Genomic DNA, 18292 nt, shown 5'->3' with positions numbered 1-18292 from the left:
GTTTCCTTCCTTTCAAGGTATGTGGCTGTCACTCCTCAGTGTCCTTTTAAAATCCATCTTCTGCTTTGTCACAGAATTCCTTCAAATATTATTATATCCCAGGGCTCCTCTCTTCTCTTTTGTTTCCACAACTTCTCTGTGACCTACATGTTCATGTACCCATTCCAGGTCATTGGTGGTCCCACAGACACAAGCTCAGTGGGAACTCTTCATTTTCCTTCCCCCTTCCCTAGTCTTGACTTCCTCTATCTCAGTAAACAAAATTACCAGCAGCTCAAGAGGGAGAATGCTGGGCTCTGCTTCTCCCCCAACTTATTATATTTAATCAGTCACCAACTATTACTTACGCAATAACTTTAATATCTCTTGAAATTATCCTGTCACTAACTGGCACTACTTTTGTTTAGTCCTCTCATTATTTCTCCTTTGGAAACCTCTTAACTGGTCTCTCTGCCTCTATTTTTGTTCTACTCTGATCCATTCTTCATGAATCTGTCAGAGCAATTTCTTAAAAAGTAATTCTAAACCTGACCTTTTCTCTCCCTGTTTAAAATCCTTTGTTGGTTATCTGTTGTCCATAGAAAAATGTTCAAGATCCTTAATAGCCTGACTTTTGCTGAGCTCTCCAGGCCCATCCTTAAAGCCTCCTAAACCTATCCCATTTACTCCAAACATAGTGAATACTTCTCAGTTCTTCAAACATCCCTAGCAGTGTATTTTAATATTAGAATTACATGGTCATGCTTCAAATTCAAAGTAGAGGGCTTTTCATGTGTCTGCCTTTTTCAGTGCACCCTCTCATGGGTCTCCATAGCCTTATTTCTACTGTGTAACTTTGTCACACCATTCATAACTAACTGGTTGGACCAGGAATGGACACCTGACCCAAATGGAACAATCATATTTTTTTCTTCTAGGTATTTGGATCTCTGACACTATTTATGATGCCACTTGGACCATGAACATACAATGTCAGGAACTAAAGGAATCTCTATTTAACCACATGCATAACAATGCAATAAAACCTAGACTGAACAGGGGATAGAATATAGCATGGAGAGAGGAGAGGAAGAGTAGGAGATTGGGAAGAGAAGCATAGTTCCAATAAACCAAAGATAGAAAGATAGAGAAATAGATGGTAGGCAGAAGCTTGCATTCCCAATGACTTTCAAATTTCTCTCCCTGGTCAAATCTCCTTTGGCTCTCTGATCACTCCACTATGCTTCCAATTAATTTCTCTTTTTCACTTAAGTTATTTCTATAATGTATAACCAAATAAGACTTGACTATTATAAAATAAATATATATATATATATATATATATATATATATATATATATATATATATGGATGATTAGAAAGAAATGAAGTTTATATAAAATGAAATTTTTATTTATTTAAAGTTGTTATTTTCCACACATTATTTTCTTTGAATAGTTATTAGGTATATTTTATACAGCACTCTAAATTTTAACAAGTTTAATTAATTTACCATTGTGTAGAATAGTCAAAATCAAAAGACCTTCTTCAATGTAAATAAAGAAAATCTGGGCACATGATTTTAACGTAAATATAATGGAAAGGGCAGGTAAAGAGAAGAAAAATGAGAATATACTGAAAGAGAATATTCCACATTGAATAAGAAATATAGCTAGACTTTTATGAAATCAAATGAAAGACCTATTATCTACCAAAACGTTTCTAGGAAAAAACTCCTTACCCGAATTCACATGGTTGAAAGAAGATAGATTCACAAACATGATATCACCCCCATCACAAGTGTGATTGGTCCAGAATCAATCAGACAAAAACTGGGTCATTCAGTCTTTCTGTCAAACTCATCTGAAGAGCAGAGAGATGAAAAACTCAACCAAATGGGACTAAAGGTCTTTCCCTGCCAACTTGGAACTAGAACTGTGAGATTTAAGTCAGTCTCTATTTTCATGGCTGGATAGACAATAGGTAAAATGCAGAACCTTTTAAGAGCCCTTTCCAAACTGCACACTGGGGGGGGGGGGGAAATGTCAGTGTGAAAGAAGAAAGAAACAATGAAACAGACATTTAAAGGTAAGACATAAATCAGAGGTAAATCTCATGCCAGAAACAAGGACGTACACCTTTTCTCTGTATCCCATGACATTCTCGAATGTCCTTATCATAAATTTCCCCATTTTTCTCAGGCAGTTGCAAGCCAGTTTCTGCTTGAAACTATGGCATAAGGTGTCTCACTCATAATAGTTGTTTAATCAATGTCTCTAAAAATGGAAACAGCTATGAAAGAGAAAATTTCAAAAGAGCTTATTTGCATGAACCCTATTGCTTGTAATCATATTTTGGAGAAGAGGGGGACTTTGTAAACAAATTGAGAAGTGTTTAAGTAAAAAAAAAAATAAAACTAACAAAAGGATTTAGCACTTCTGTCTCATTATTTTATCCTATCGAAGAAAAAGAAATGGGATATGTAAAGGTGAAGTAACCATGAGAAGTCAGTTAAAATTCAAATTACTATTACCTTTGCCGGAAATTCTAGCAAAAATTCCTTTATATATATGTATATATGGATTCATTAACTAAGCATACAAATTTAACAGCTGGCATTAAAGGAAACTACTGAGTAAATTGGCACTCAATGCCCAAGAAATAAAGTGTAACCAATGGAAATTGCTTCTCCCATTCTGCAGTGAACCTCTCACTTAATAAATACTAACTTGTCTGGCTTAGAGTTTTAGAATAGGGAGGGAAAAAAAAACTAGGAATTTTTGTCCTGAATTATTTTCTGAGAATATATACCCTAAATTATGCTGAAGTATTCCTTAAAGGAAATTGATATATGATTTTGATATGAGTGCTTTCATGCTGCAACTAAAAGTATGATCAGAACAACAAGAAAATAATCTGATGCTGAATTTATTGTCTTACACAAAAATAATCTAAAGGATGGGAGTCTGAGTAATATCCATATTTGTGTCTAGTGTTTAGCACCATATGGAGCACACAAGTGTGGAAATGAACCTTGAATATGGCTCCCAATGAGCCCCATATCTTCTGGTATTAGCACCCCACGTTGTACATGTCGGTCTTTGTAACCAACAGTATGAGGCAGATATGATGAATGCCATTCCCAATATTAGGTTATAAAAAAGATATTGCAGCTTTAGGGGAAGATGTTTTGGTTTTCTTATTAATATTATTATTATTATTTTATGTAGGAAAAGGCCATTTTATGTCATGAACAGCCCCACATGAAAAACTGATATCTCCTGCCAATACGAGAAGTCATGTGAATGAGCTTGGAAATGGATCCTCTCTCTTGCCTGGTCAAGCCTTCAGATACAAGACTAAAGTGTTAGCTGATATTTTGACTGCAACCTTGTAAAAGATCTTAAGCCAGAACAATCTAACTAAGCTTCTTTCAGATTCCTGACTCTCAGAAACTGTGCAATAATAAATGTTTGTGGTTAAAACTGGAATATTTGGGGGTAATTTGTTACACAGCAATAGGTAACTAAAACAGATGATGGATAAATCTGTGTTGATTAAACAAATAATGAATAAATACGTATTTTACAATAAATTGTAATTTTCAATGTTTGATTAATTTTAAAAGTTTGAATAATGCCAGGGCCACTAAAAACCCTTAATTGATACTCACACATTTTCAAACAGGGCAGACAAATTAAGCTGTGGTAGTACTTCTATTTTAATTCAAACCAGTAGTTTTTTAAAAATCTTAATTTTCTTATTTACTTATATCTATAAAGGTACTTTTACATTTTAGAGGATATCAGTTTATATATCACCATCTGCTTCCTATCATGACTAATGAAGAGTACAAGATTTCAGGTGCAAATTTCAACCCTTGTTTGTATTTCTTGTAAAAGTTTTCCCAAAAAAATGTGGGCAAAGGGAACATAATCAAAAGACCAAGTTTAGAACAACATTCTCCCTATGATCATTATGTTCCAGCTTAAAAATAAGACATGTCTTTACATTTAACCAATTACTTTCTTGGAAAATTAAAACCTATTTATTGAAACATATATACGTTTACTTCTCCCAAAAGTTGTTGGTGCAAAAGTAATTGTGGTTTAAAAGGTTAAAAATAATTGCAAAAACTGCAATTATTTTTGCACCAACCTAAGGTAATATCATAAACCCTATTCAAAAAGAAAGAAAAAGTTAGGCTTCAAAAACTTTCATATTAATATGATACGGAATCTAATAAACAAGTCAGATAAATGTGTTTTAAAACAGTTCTTCATTATACCAGTGCCATTGAACACCATTTCCAAACTGTGATTCGCATCCAGTTTAAAACATTTTTATGTTATGTGCATGTTTGGTAGCACTCTTTCTTTTTCAGCTTTAAGAAGAAAAATTACAGAGAGAAAAGATAGAAAGCAAGCAAAGATTTATAGGATCCAACTTCAATGGTTTGGTACTTGCTCAGTTGCTAAAATAAATCAACAAATAGGTCAAAAAGCCACCAGCTCATCTTAAAAGCACCAACCACAAAGAATAATGGGATTTATGCATACTAAAGGAGCAAGCTAAAAATGCCAACAGATAGCACATTGTCATTTAAGAGAAACAAAAACAGTACCACTATCCACTACACAATACAAATTAAATGGAAGATCACAGCTGTTTAAAGGGCTTGCCTAAAAGTACAATAAATTTAACTTTAGTAGAACTAGTCTTTGATTTTTCACCAGACTTAATATATTCATTGAAAGCCAATACTGTAACAACATGTAAGTATAAAATTCACTAACCACCAGTGACAAATGTGTTTATTTACAGCCTATTTATTTCCAGTGCCTCCAGACATGTACGAATGAAATTAAATACAAACTTATATTTTGCCAAAAGACAAAAATTAAAATGAGGGCTATTGGATGCCAGAGCCAGATGAATTTAATTGTAATGTAGAATTCGATCTCATCAATTCATTTCAGCATATCTAAAATGGCCACAGCTCCATGGGGATGTTAGGATAAAAGACACAAAAGAACCTTGTATTGAGTGCCTACACATCATATCACATTTATTATTACAACTTTATCACGTATGCACTACTATATCCATTTTATATAAAATGGAACTGAGGCTCAGAAAGATTAAGTAACCTACCTAAAACAGAATAATAAGTAGGGGGAAAGCAGAGATTTCTAACCCCAGAACTTACTTCAAAGCCTAAATATGCTCTCCTCTCCAGCATGCATCCTCCTTCTTACTTTAAAATATATACTCAAATGACTTTTAAAGTACCAATTTAAATAAATCGCCACAAGCCTGTAATTGTATAATTCTAGGTACACTGGAACTTTATTTATGCACCAATAACGGTGTCTTCTGCATTTTAGCATGATAGACTTGTCCTGTCTTCAAATGTTCAAAACATACTGTGAATCACCTGTTTCCTCGAGAAATATGTGCTTTTGCAAATGATAATTCTAAAAAGCACCTAGAAAAATTATTTAAAAGTTGCATAGCTACAAATTTACAAAAAGATAGCACTCTTTCCATGTATTCCTTCTTTGTCTCTTTTGGTATATTTCCAAAAAGTATGGATTACCATAATACAAAGTAATTTCCCAACATAGAAATGGTACTATCTTAGCTGACTCATTTCATCTGCTTTTTATCTAATCTTTACTGAGTAGTTAATGCCGCCATCAATAGTGTTGAGTGCAATTTATGAAAGATAATAGCAATGGTGCATATCAAATAAGTTTTAAATTTGCTAAAATGATGTAGACAAGTAGGAAAGAAAATTAAAGGTGGATTAGTATAGAGAAAACAATAACAAGACAAAAAATTTAGAGTAGTAATTGATGTTCCAGAAATAAAAAGGTAGTTAATTTTATTTTTAAAATAAATTTAGATCAAAGGAAATTGAATTGCAGACAATCTTAAGATAGATGAATAAATATATTGCATGGAACAACAGAAGAAACCTTCTGTTTGCCACATAAATATTTAAAAACAAAAGACATTCTATACATCTATTGCTATAAAGTAACAAATATATTACTGAGAAATAGAAATTATTCACAACTATATGTAAACATCTTGGCTCCTCATTAGATTTTATGGAATATTAAAATTAGAAAACAGGAAATACAAATCACTGTCAAAAAGAATGTAACAATTATTTAAATGTATGGTTTATTGAATACAATCTCTATAAAACATGTGCTTCACTCATTTTTATCAAACCCCAATAGAAATACAAATAAATCATATTTAACTTACTGATAAAAAACTATGTTATTCCTACATATTGTTCCCATACTATTATAGGAATTTCAACTTTTATTGCTCACTGGATAATCTGCACAGGTCCAAATTTGATACAATCTGTATTGCCAATTAATTTCTGGACACTTGCCCATAGTGGTGAGACAAAAGTGACAGTACAGTCAGTCTAGAACCTTGCAGGCTGGCAATTTCATCAATTAAACAGCCATAACTTTTGGTTTCTGTTTAATTTCATGATTGAATATATATCCAACTTTTCTCAATTATCCTAAAATGTAAAGAAGAAACTTCGAAGGACTTTGGCTTCTCAAACACATAGTTAAGTACGTGAAATTATTTACAGATTGTCACTTTGGCAAAGACATTGCCATATTTATTGATTATTCAAAGGAGGATATTGGAGGCAGTGTCTTGTCATGATGCCTCTCTGGCCTGTATCAGAAAAATTAGGCAAACTCATCGATTTTAGAGGTTGCAGCGGTTGTCTTTCATAAACATTCTGAAATAGATCATTTGCAAAATGAGATAAACTGAACGGTATAAATGTAGTCCTTTTCATTTATCTGTGCTATGTACATTTTGGTGGTATCCTTTACTCCTTTTAAAAATCAAACACATAAGTTCTATTTCTCTTTTCTATAGAGAGCAACTTTTTGAAAACAGTGGTTATTAATTAATTGTTCAAGAATTTCAGGATATAGCAGACTTATAGCTATCTGTAGGTCCCACTAAGAATGAATATCAAGCCCAGAATTGTTTTAATAATAGACTCAATTTTCCATAAGGAATCTGTGATCAAATTTTCTCTTCCTTTCAGTTTTTCTCTAGAGAAAGAACACCTGGTATAGGCCTACTTGTATATAAAGATTGAACCAGAAAAGAAAAGAAAATAATGTATATACCATGTTTCCCCGAAAATAAGACCTAGCTGGACCATCAGCTCTAATGCGTCTTTTGGAGCAAAAATTAATATAAAACCTAGTCTTATTTTAATATAAGACCAGGTCATACAACATAATATAATATAATACAATATAATATCCGAGTCTTACATCAATTTTTGCTCCAAAAGACGCATTAGAGCGATGGTCCAGCTAGGTCTTATTTTCGGGGAAACACGGTAATTGTACTTTTTTTTTTTAAAGAGCTATTTTCATCCATTTTTAGTATACACAAAACACCTGAAATGCAACCCTATAGTTTCTATGACTCAGTCAAGATCAAATTCAGGAGATACCATTGGAATGCTAATTCAAGTCACTCTCTGAGGCAGGGTGGGTTATATAAAGATAATTATATCATGAGGGCTGCCGTTCAGATGCTCAGTGTCTAGTTTCACGAAGACCATCATACAATGTCTACCCGTGGCCCCTGAAGAAATGTATTAATTAAATGGGAGAGTGGAGTTCCTGGCCTGCCCACCTCTGTCATGTCTGATCTATAAGGCATGGCTGGAGTAATGCTGTTGGGGGGTATGTGCTAATTGCTTATAAAACAAAGTGTGCACTGAGACTACCCACTGCGCCCACAATCCACCCACTGCTTCCTTTTGGCCCCTTATCAAGCTTAGGCAGCATTTGCCAGGTTCAATGGAGAAAAAAATGAAAAAACAGCCTCTGCCAAGTTATTTTATACCAGAATTCTAAATTATGTCATATTGAAGCCAATGCATGGATACAGGTTCTTTCCCAAAACTGATTTTCTATTTCTTTATATTAGTAATCATTACCATCCAATGAACATTTTTAGAATTGTATCCTTGACATGTACTCATGATTTAACTTAGTGCTATGAAAATCTGGATGATAACATTGTTCCCTGGGTTCTCATTCTGTAAAGTTGCCTAATTTCTGGTTTCTGTGCACTGAGGATTTTTCCATCCTGTAATGAAAAGGCATTACATAAATTCCCTCTGGAAATTAAATTAAAAAGCCATGCTTCTACAAACTTGGCATATTTCATGGAATTGATACCTAGTAACACACTGCATTTTAAACCAATTACTCTAATGGTCTCAAAGAATGTGTTTGAATTTCAGCATTCCACATTATTCTCAAGAGCTAGTCTTTATGTCCAGTGACTATATACACTCTTAAACAACAGATGCCTTCGATGGAAGATGAGCCTGTCATAAACTATCTGCCACCTGCTATTGACCATCATTATTCCCTTAATAGCTGACTACCTGTTGGCACCAAAGAGCAGTGCTGTTCCCAAAAGTACCACCACAGATCCATGCTTACGAAGTTGGCATCAGAAAGCCAGCTGAATGGTGTTTCCCAGTACACTGCTGCAATATGTCAGTTTTGAAAATGCCACGTTAGTGGATATGACTTTGGGAATTGATTTAATAACAATAATAACAATAAAAATGGTTAGCACTTAGCGGGGAAAGTGTTTTTCACCCCAAAGGGCCCACAAGTGCTTCCAACTCAGAATGCAATCAGCTCTAAGAAGGGTGATGGCACTCAGCACAGTAACGAAAGCTCAGAACACTGTCACCGAGGAGCAGTGCAAGCGCTCATCTAAAAGAGATATCATAAGTTCTTATTTTCCACATAGAGTGACATAACCTTGGATTTTCATCTCTTCAGAAGGCTGCCAATACGTCAGAAACCGGGTTCTGTGCCCCACTCTAAGTAGACACTATTGAGTGGTAAGGAACCTTGACCTTGCAGCTATGGAGCTCAGGTTTAGAATGGATCACAATGAATCCAAATCACCTTGGCGTCCTTTTTTACTACCCTCCATCTCAATGTAGCCAGCCTATTACAGAGACATATTGTTAAAATGAGTCAAGTGGGTTTCTCCTTTAAGTAAAGAGAGGTAATGAAGGTTGAATTGCTGGCTAATGCTCACTCTCTCAGACCATGTTCACAGAAAAGGTTTCATCACTCTGGCAACTGGCTGTTTGATCTTGCTGAATCAAACAGCCATCGTCTGGACTGGCTGAAGTCTTAAGCTCATTTATTACGTTCATGTACAATTCTGGTTATGAGGCTATTTTCCGTGATATATACCAAGAAATGTTTGGGTACAAATGATTCTCAAGAGCATGCTTTTCTTAAACCATGAATAGTTTTCTTCTCTTTTACATAAACATGGCTTAATGCCTTAATAACTGTTTTTTGAGATATCTATTGGCAAATTTGATGCAAAATTACTTTTATTTAGTAAATATCTTACTATTAAAATGACTTAGTCAGTTTTCCTCTGGCTCTGGTGATAACCACAAACTAACCATTTTAAATGAATTTCTTTGTGAAGATTTCTTTTCCCAATAGGTTTCAAAATTTCAGAGCTATTCCTTTTTTATTTTTATTTTTTGGCAAAATGATACTGTATTTTTCTTCGCTACCTAATACTCATCTGGTAAAACTTTCAAAAGTCCATCCAATGTGTTTCTTTCTTTATTTCCTCCAAAGATAAATTTTCTTCTTGAAAATGTAGTTATCGACCCATTAGTAGTGGAACAGGCATGGTTTTCCTCTGAGAAATGCATACGAAAGTCTGACAATTAAGCTCACAAACTTGTTGCACCAATGTTGCTAACTTTTTTTGACATCAGAGGGATTATTCATTATGAATTCGTACAAACTGGAAAAACAGTTAACCAAGTTTACTATTTGGAAGTGCTGAAAAGGTTGCATGAAAAAGTCAGATGACCTGAACTTTTCACCAACAATTCATGGCTCTTGCATCACAACAATGCACCAGATCCCACAGCACTGTCTGTAAGGGAGTTTTTAGCCAGTTAACAAATAACTATTGGAACACCCTTCCTCCTCACCTGATCTGGTGCCCAGTTACTTCTTTCTTTATCTGAAGATAAAGTAAATATTGAAAGAAAGACATTTTGATGACATTCAGGATGTCAAGGGCAATAGCACCATAGCTCTGATGGCCATTCCAGAAAGAGTTCCAAAATTGCTTTGAAGGGTGGACTAGGTGCTGGCATCGGTTCATCGTTTCCCAAAGGAAGTACTTCAAAGGTGACCATAGTGATATTCCACAATGAGATATGTAGCACTTTTTCTAGGATGAATCTGCGAACTTAATTGTCAGACCACATGCACACTCGTGCATGTGTATATGATATATATGATATATATATATATATATATATATATATATATATACACATATATATATAAAATATATATTACACACACACACACACACACACACACACACACACACACATGCTAGAATATTATTCAGCCATGAAAGAAGAAAATCGCCATTTGCAACAACACAGGTGGAACTTGAGAGTATATGCAAAATGAAATGAGCAGACAGAGAAGACAAAAACTGTATTACCACTTATATACGGAATCTGGGAGGGGAAAATCAAACTCAGAGAAACAGAGAGTAGATTGGTAGTTACCAGGGGGTGGTGGTAGGGATGGGGAAGTCAGGCAGATGTTGGTAAAGGATAGACATTATTCAGCTAGAAGATAACATTCTGCGAAGATAAATAAGGTCTGATGACTCAATATATAACATGGTGACTATAGTTGATAACACTGTACTGTATGATTGAAATTTGCTGATAGAATAGAACTTAAATATTCTCAGAACAAAAAATTTATATGTTAAGTGACAGAAGTAGTATTAATTAATTAGATGTGAGGAATCCTTTCTCAATTCACACACACAGACACATACACACACACACACATACATACAAAATCATCATGATGTTCACTTTAAATATCTCACAATTGTATTTGTCAAGTATACATCAATAAAGCTGAAAACAAAGAAAATTAGTGTTCTAGTCCACTTAGCTAATAGTGACTAGCTAATCAACTTTCTACCAAAGTTAACTAGTTCAGTCAAATAATACTAATACTAACTAGTATTGACCACTTACAGTTTGTCAGGTACCGGCCTAAGAACTTTACATGATATGTCATTAATCCTCACCCAAACTCTATGAAGTAGGTTCAGTTATTAGCTTCATTTACCTGATAAGGAAATAGACAGAGAGGTTTAGTTACTTGTCCTGGAGCACATGGCTAGTAATTGGTAGAAGTCAGGGCCTCAGATAGCCATGAAACTACACAGCTTCCCTTATTTTACGTCCACATTACACACATTATCTTATGACAGGCCCTGTAAAAGTTTTTAGTATTTTTCATATAGGTATGACTAAGGTAGAGTACGGTTATTGTTTTTCTAGTCACAACCTACTTGCTGCCTTAAAAATCTTCATTTCAAGACCTCAAAAATGCAGAACTGTAATTTATCTTGATAGAGAAAATTCCCCTAAGAAAAACTGACAACCTTACAGAGTTATTAAGATATTTCCATGTCAAAATACTCTTTATCCCATAGACTGCCTTTTCTGACAAAATCCCTGAGGTGAATCTGCCAGAATTCCGTAGGTTTGTGATGAGTGCCTTCTTACCATTCCCGTATCTGTGGACCTGAATGTAGCAGAATTGAAAAACTCAATGGATTCAGTCTATTGTGGTTAGAAAATGTGTTTTTATAAGAGAATATAGGGAAGCAAAATTCCATTATCACTCACATGGCAGCCTTCACAACTGCAGTAGATGGAACCCAACACATCTTTTTGTTAAATCAAGTCTGTCTATATGGCCCATCACATAAAACATGAGAAAACTCTACAATCTTGTTTAGGTTTCTCTGTTACTAAAAACTTTGTTTGATTTCAAGTAAACTGTCTAATCTCTTGAGGACTCAGAGGAATCACTTATAAAAAGTAGATTAGGGTAAATAAACTTCAAGGTTTCTTCAAGTTCCACAATTCTGTGTTTTTGTGACCTTTACTTAAACACATATTCTCCAGTGATCTGCATACCATCTTAGAGTTTGAATGTGAAAATTGATGAATAGAAATGGAGGCAGAGATGAATTAATATGTTTATTTACAGAGAAGTTTTCTCGCTCAGAAGAAATTTTTTATCCCTTATCATATACCTTCCTAAAATGTAGCTTTATTTTTTAATGTTTTACTATGGGAATTTCAAACACAGAAAACAGGAATACAATAAATGTCCACATGTCCATCCCCCAACTCAAAAGTATTAACTTGTTACCATTATTCATCTATGCCCACTGCTTTTTATATTAAAATAAATCAAACCTCAGATGTATCATTTTACTTTAAAATAATCTACATTGTTATTTCTGCTTTCCAGTTTACTATAGAAACTGTAATATTGAACCCCTATTGAATTGTTGCTAGTTCATCTATTACTTTCTTCTTCTTTTGAATGTAGTCAGAATTCTAACGAAAACAAACCCTTGAAAATATAAACTTTTACACAGGTTTTGTCCGTTCAGAGGGGTAAGAATATTTAGTCTGTAACTTACATCAGTCCTATAGATAAATAATTCAGTGACAGTATAAACTGGAGGAGAGGCTGATAAAGATTCAGGAGAAGAAAGTGAAATAAATTCTTGAATCAAATTTTTATAATATTTACAAGTTTACTTGATTTAAATTCCAGACATTAAGCATAGTCATATAAAATCCAGCTCCATATCTAACTTATAGTACACATACATACTTTCTAAGCTAACTAAAAATATTTTAAATTTATCAATCTCTTATAATTGAACATATTTCTGTTCTTATTTGTCATCAAAGAAAATACAAAAATTCACTAAACTCTCTGTGTGTATACATTTTCCTTGCCAAGATCCTACACTTCTTTATCTACCTAATCTTTGTCAGGATGCTTTTATTTACAACCTAGGATTTTGGTTAAATATTAGTTAATCATTAAAACATGTCTAAATCCCCAATAATCTAAATCAGACACATCCTTTTCTTATTGATTTCGAAATTGTCTTGGATTTACCCATTTATTTTTCCCTGAACTATGTAGATCAACACAATCAATATTGAATGAAATAGACTTGAATTTATATTTCATTCTAAATCTAGCTTTCTGGTCCACCCCATATTAAATCCCCATTCCTAAGAAGACTGTCTTCAACATTTCCTCAAAGATAATTTCTCAGACATGGTATTGTTTTTTTTGTTGTTGTTGTTGTTTTTGTCTTTTTTTTTTTTTTCATCAAACTCTGAAGTAAGTAAGGAATAGGAGAAGAAAAATTTAAATCTGAAATGAATCAATTCCAGATGGATCAAAGATAAAACCAAATAAGTAGGTCAAAACTACAACATATTAAGAAGTTAGTACAGTACAGTATCTTTATAACATCAGTGTAGGGAAGGATTTCTAGACAAGACACACAAGTTATGAACCATAAAAAAAGTTTAATAAATTTGGCCAAATAATAATTAAGAACTTTTCACTAAAAGATACTTTAAAGAAAAGTTTAAAACAGGTACCAAAATGGGAAAAGAACCCTGCAAGACATACAAAGTTGTACTTAATTGTCTGACCTCTTATGATCTAACAAAGACGCTAGTATACAGAAGACATAAAATTACTTCATCACTAAAAAAATCCAAGCACCCTAAAAGAAAAATGAGCAAAAGATATGCACAGGATTCTTTTAAAAGTATAAATTAACAAACGAACATGACAAAGAAGCAAAACTTACAGACACAGACAACAGTTTAGTGGTTACCAGAAGGTAAAGGGGAAGAAGGGATGGTAAAAGAGGGTAAAGAAGGCCAAACATATGATGACAGAAGATTCAACTTTGGGTGGAGAACACACAATGCAATATATATATGATGTATTATGTAAATGTATACTTGAAACCTATATAATAGTACTAACCATTGTCACCTCAATAAATTTAATTTTAAAAAATTTAAGTAGAAATCCAATTAACACTTGAAATTGGGCTCAACTTCATTACTAGTCAGGGAGACAATAATTTTGCTTGCAAAGAGATACTACTATAAGCTCATTCAAATGGTGAAAAAATGTTAATATGATAACAAATATTGGTAAAGATGTAGAGCAACTGGGACTCTGATAATCTGCTGTTAGGAGTGCAAACCTACCAGCTTGTATTATCAGCTTGGAAGTCAGTTTATTTAGTATAATAGTAGAGTTAAAGATCATTCTCTATTACCCTTTAATTTCACTCCTAAGCATTTGCCTTAGAGAAACTTGCACATGTGAGCACTAGGATATTTATACACTATGTAAACATGCTGAGCAGCATTCCTCACATAATAAGAAATGGAAACAACCCAAATTCCCATTAACAGGTGAATGGATAAATACCAAATGACAATAAAAATGAGATAACGATACCTAAATGCAACATCATGGATAATAATCTTACAAATACAATACTGAGCGAAAGGAGCAGCAAATGAAAGACTATGTATAGCACAATTTCATTAATAAAATGTTCATGGATAGAAGAACTTAGCTCATTTTAGCTCGCTGTAATACTCTATCTCTTGACCTGAGTGGTGATTATGTAAGCATTTACTTAAACTAGCTGTTAAGCTGTGTATTTGTGTTTTATGCTTTCTTCAATATATGTATTTTATTTCTACAGTAAAACTTTTAAATTAAGTTGACTCAGCTGCTCCATCACATGTCTTTCCTTATTATTACTTAAGAACATAATAATATGCATACGTGGTTATAAGTCTCAACATTTTTAATATAAGGTTTTTTAAAATACTTTTTTGTTGATAGTTTAACATACAGAATAGTCTAAAGGAGACAAAATTGAATAGAGCTACATTTTCTGTCATATTTGCTTCCTATAAGCCTATTTACAAAATAAAAATTATACAGGTAACTAAAGCTACTCCCTTACCCATTTCTCTTCCCTCCCTTCACTGGGGTAATAATTTTTTATTTTTCTGAAACTAGGGAATATCATTAGCATGTATTTAAATATATATATGTATGTATATACATATATATAGTAGCTATAAATAATATACACTAGAAAATTAGTTTTAAAATTTATATAAACTATCACATCAGCTACATTTTCTAACTTTTGTTTGCCTCAGTATTATGCTTTGATATTTATGTATGATGATAAATGTTCTAGTTTTTTTTTAACTGATGCAATGTTCTACTGCACCACCAAAACATTCTATTAATCCATTCTCTAATTGAGAGATAGTTAGTTTTACTCATTTGCCATGACAAAAAATGCAGCATCAAACAATTTTTATGTGCCTCTTGCACATACGTTAGAATATCTCAAGAATTTAAGACATACAGACAAAACTAAAAATTTAAACCACTAATAATCTCACCACTAGAGATAATTGCTCTAAATATCTTTATATAGCCTGTTTTTTAATTTCAGAGACAATGAAATTGGGAAACTGTATATCACATGCCATACATGCATCGTGGTTTTACATCCCGCTTTTAACTTACGATGCACAATTTCACACACCATAAAATATCCTTCAGAAACGTCCACTAATGGCAACATGGTGTTCTTTTGTACAGATGGACCATAATTTATAAAACCGTTTCTCATTGTTAGACATGTAGCTGTTCCCAATTTTTCTGTTCTCTCTCCCATTTCCTTTCTTTTGATTCCTCGCATGTAGCTGCTTCTTTCATGCATCACAGCCTGTGTACACATGGTTTACTCTGCTCTTTGCCACACTTTTCTCATGGCCAGTTTCTTCTCATCTTTGAAATCTCAGTATCAGTATTCCCTAGCAACTTAGTTCTTTCTCAATTATTATTCTTTTCCAGGTGTTTTTCCTCCCCCACCCAAACATTTTTTTTTTAATTAAAGTTTATTGGGGCGACAATTGTCAGTAAAGTAACATAGATTTCAGATCTACAATTCTGTATTACATCATCTATATCTCACATTGTGTGTTCACCACCCAGAGTCAGTTCTCTTTCCATCACTATATATTGAATCCCCTTCACCCTCATCTACCACTCCCCTCCCCCTGACCAAACATTTACCAGACCATTTAACTATTTCTTTATATCTTTATTTTTGTGTCTCTCTCCATGAGGGCAAGGGCATGATTGTCCTGGTAACCTTCAGTGTTGGATGAATCGTGCACAATTGTAGGAGGAACATTCGTATTATTGTTATCACAGATCTGTGCATTTTTTACACCAGTTGTCCAGAAGATGGCTATAAAGTATGTTGAGGAAGTGGTCCCCTTTTAAATGTTATTCAGTGTTACCTTTGGGATACTCCATAAAAAGCTATTAAATGAATGAATGAACTCATAATTTACTGGTTATACACCCGCAACACCAATTGTTTTTTCATATACTCTCTCTCTACAGTGTCTCAGAATACCACGTTGCCCTGATGTTTACCACACAAGATGACTGCAGGAAGAACAAACACAGAATCTTTGTGGCGCTGGGCTCAAGGTCAGTAATTTTAAGTACAAAAAGATTGGATGAAGCACCATGCATTTTTGATACTAGAAAATATGAGATCTAAACCACCAGAAATATTTCATTAACTCAGTAAAAATAACTTCAGTAGGTGATCAACCTGTTGTAAAGTGGGCTTGAGAATTCTGTGTGGCTCTCACAAGGCTAGGAACATTTGTTCTTTTTTGAGGGAACTGTTTTCACACTGGTTATCTAAAAATTACATTGTATTATCTCCAAAGGAAAATATCAAAGATTGGTTAATACTGAAGTTCCAAATGCTCCCAATTCTGAGCGTAGGACGCATTGACACTTTGTAGACCACAAGAATCTACTTCACTTTCATTAAACACCATTCTACGCTTGTAAAGTCAAGAATAATGAAAGTGTATTTGGCACACTAAGAATAAGCCTCTCTCTACCTCTGACAGTATGAAAAATAAACCTTGGCAGCTGCATTTCAGCTATGATAGGAACTTTCTGACAGCTTTCCTCTCTACTGCTTGTAAGAAGAGGACTTAAATGAATTACTGTCAGGTGGATTAGTCAGATTCTGTTCAAACTGACAGAAGATCATGTCTGCACAGCTACTTTAAACTCTAGACATTAGTCGAAAGAGTGGGAGAATTACCTGTATTTAAGACTGAGTTCTTGAATATCAAATGTATTTATTTGAGAAAAGTCATAATTATATTTAATTTGGAGGGGGAAAAGTGGCACAACTCAGTCAAATATAGCAATAGGTCTATCTGATAAAACTGGGTTATAGTTTTATGTACTTCTATAGTTGAGTTTTTACCTTATAGAGTCATAATTGATTTGGACCAGATGCAATAAAATAGCAGTTTCAGTCATAAAAAATGTAGTTCATAAAAATGTAGCTTTTAAGAGTAGCAAAGACCCTTTAAAAGCAAGCAAAGCAATTACTTTGTTTTACAGCTAAGGGACTAGGTGAGGAGCAGAGAAATAAAAAGAGTTATCTGAACTGACATAGCCAGTTAATTTCAGAGTCATAAAAATAAAAAGGTTGAGAATGTACTAATGAAAATTTGTATTTATTTTAGAGTATCCAAATGTCCAATGGGCACCCAAGGATAAACAATACCATACTTACAATTATAGAATAATTTTGGCTATCATTTTTTAAATAATTACATTTAACAATATGTGTGGTGGTATTAAAATCTGGGATTTAAGGTTTCTAACATTGAACTTAAAATATTTGGGGGAGTCATGTGACATAATTGGATCTGTATATGATTTACTGATCTTCAGTGTATAGGATAGATTGGAATGAGGATGGATGGGAAATGGGAAACCAAGTGAAAGAATATTACAATAGTGCACAAAAAAACATAATAAGAGAAAATTATGGTGAATTAGTTTAAAATTTGATAAATTACTGAATCTGTCAAATAAGAAATAATGTTCCAAAGAAAGGATTCCTCAGAATATTAGAAGCAGAAGCCATATGGTACTAAGTTGGGGAGTAGATGGAAAGGGTGCAAATAAAATCAGTGACTGGAATTACTGTTCAAGACTTTCTAAAAATTAAAGTGAGAAATAAGAGAATATCTGACGGATAGAGAAATTTTTTATGCATGGAAATATGATCATGTTGGTAGGGTAGTGAACAAAGAGCTTGGCAATACCAAGAAAAGTGGCAGATGATAATAGGCATGTCACTTGAAAAGGAAAGAGAGACTCCTTTCCATCTGAGCCAGAGC

Source organism: Rhinolophus sinicus, linkage group LG03 (genome assembly GCF_036562045.2).
Source record: "Rhinolophus sinicus isolate RSC01 linkage group LG03, ASM3656204v1, whole genome shotgun sequence".
NCBI classification, from domain to species: domain Eukaryota; kingdom Metazoa; phylum Chordata; class Mammalia; order Chiroptera; family Rhinolophidae; genus Rhinolophus; species Rhinolophus sinicus.
Note: the sequence above shows the minus strand (reverse complement) of the source record.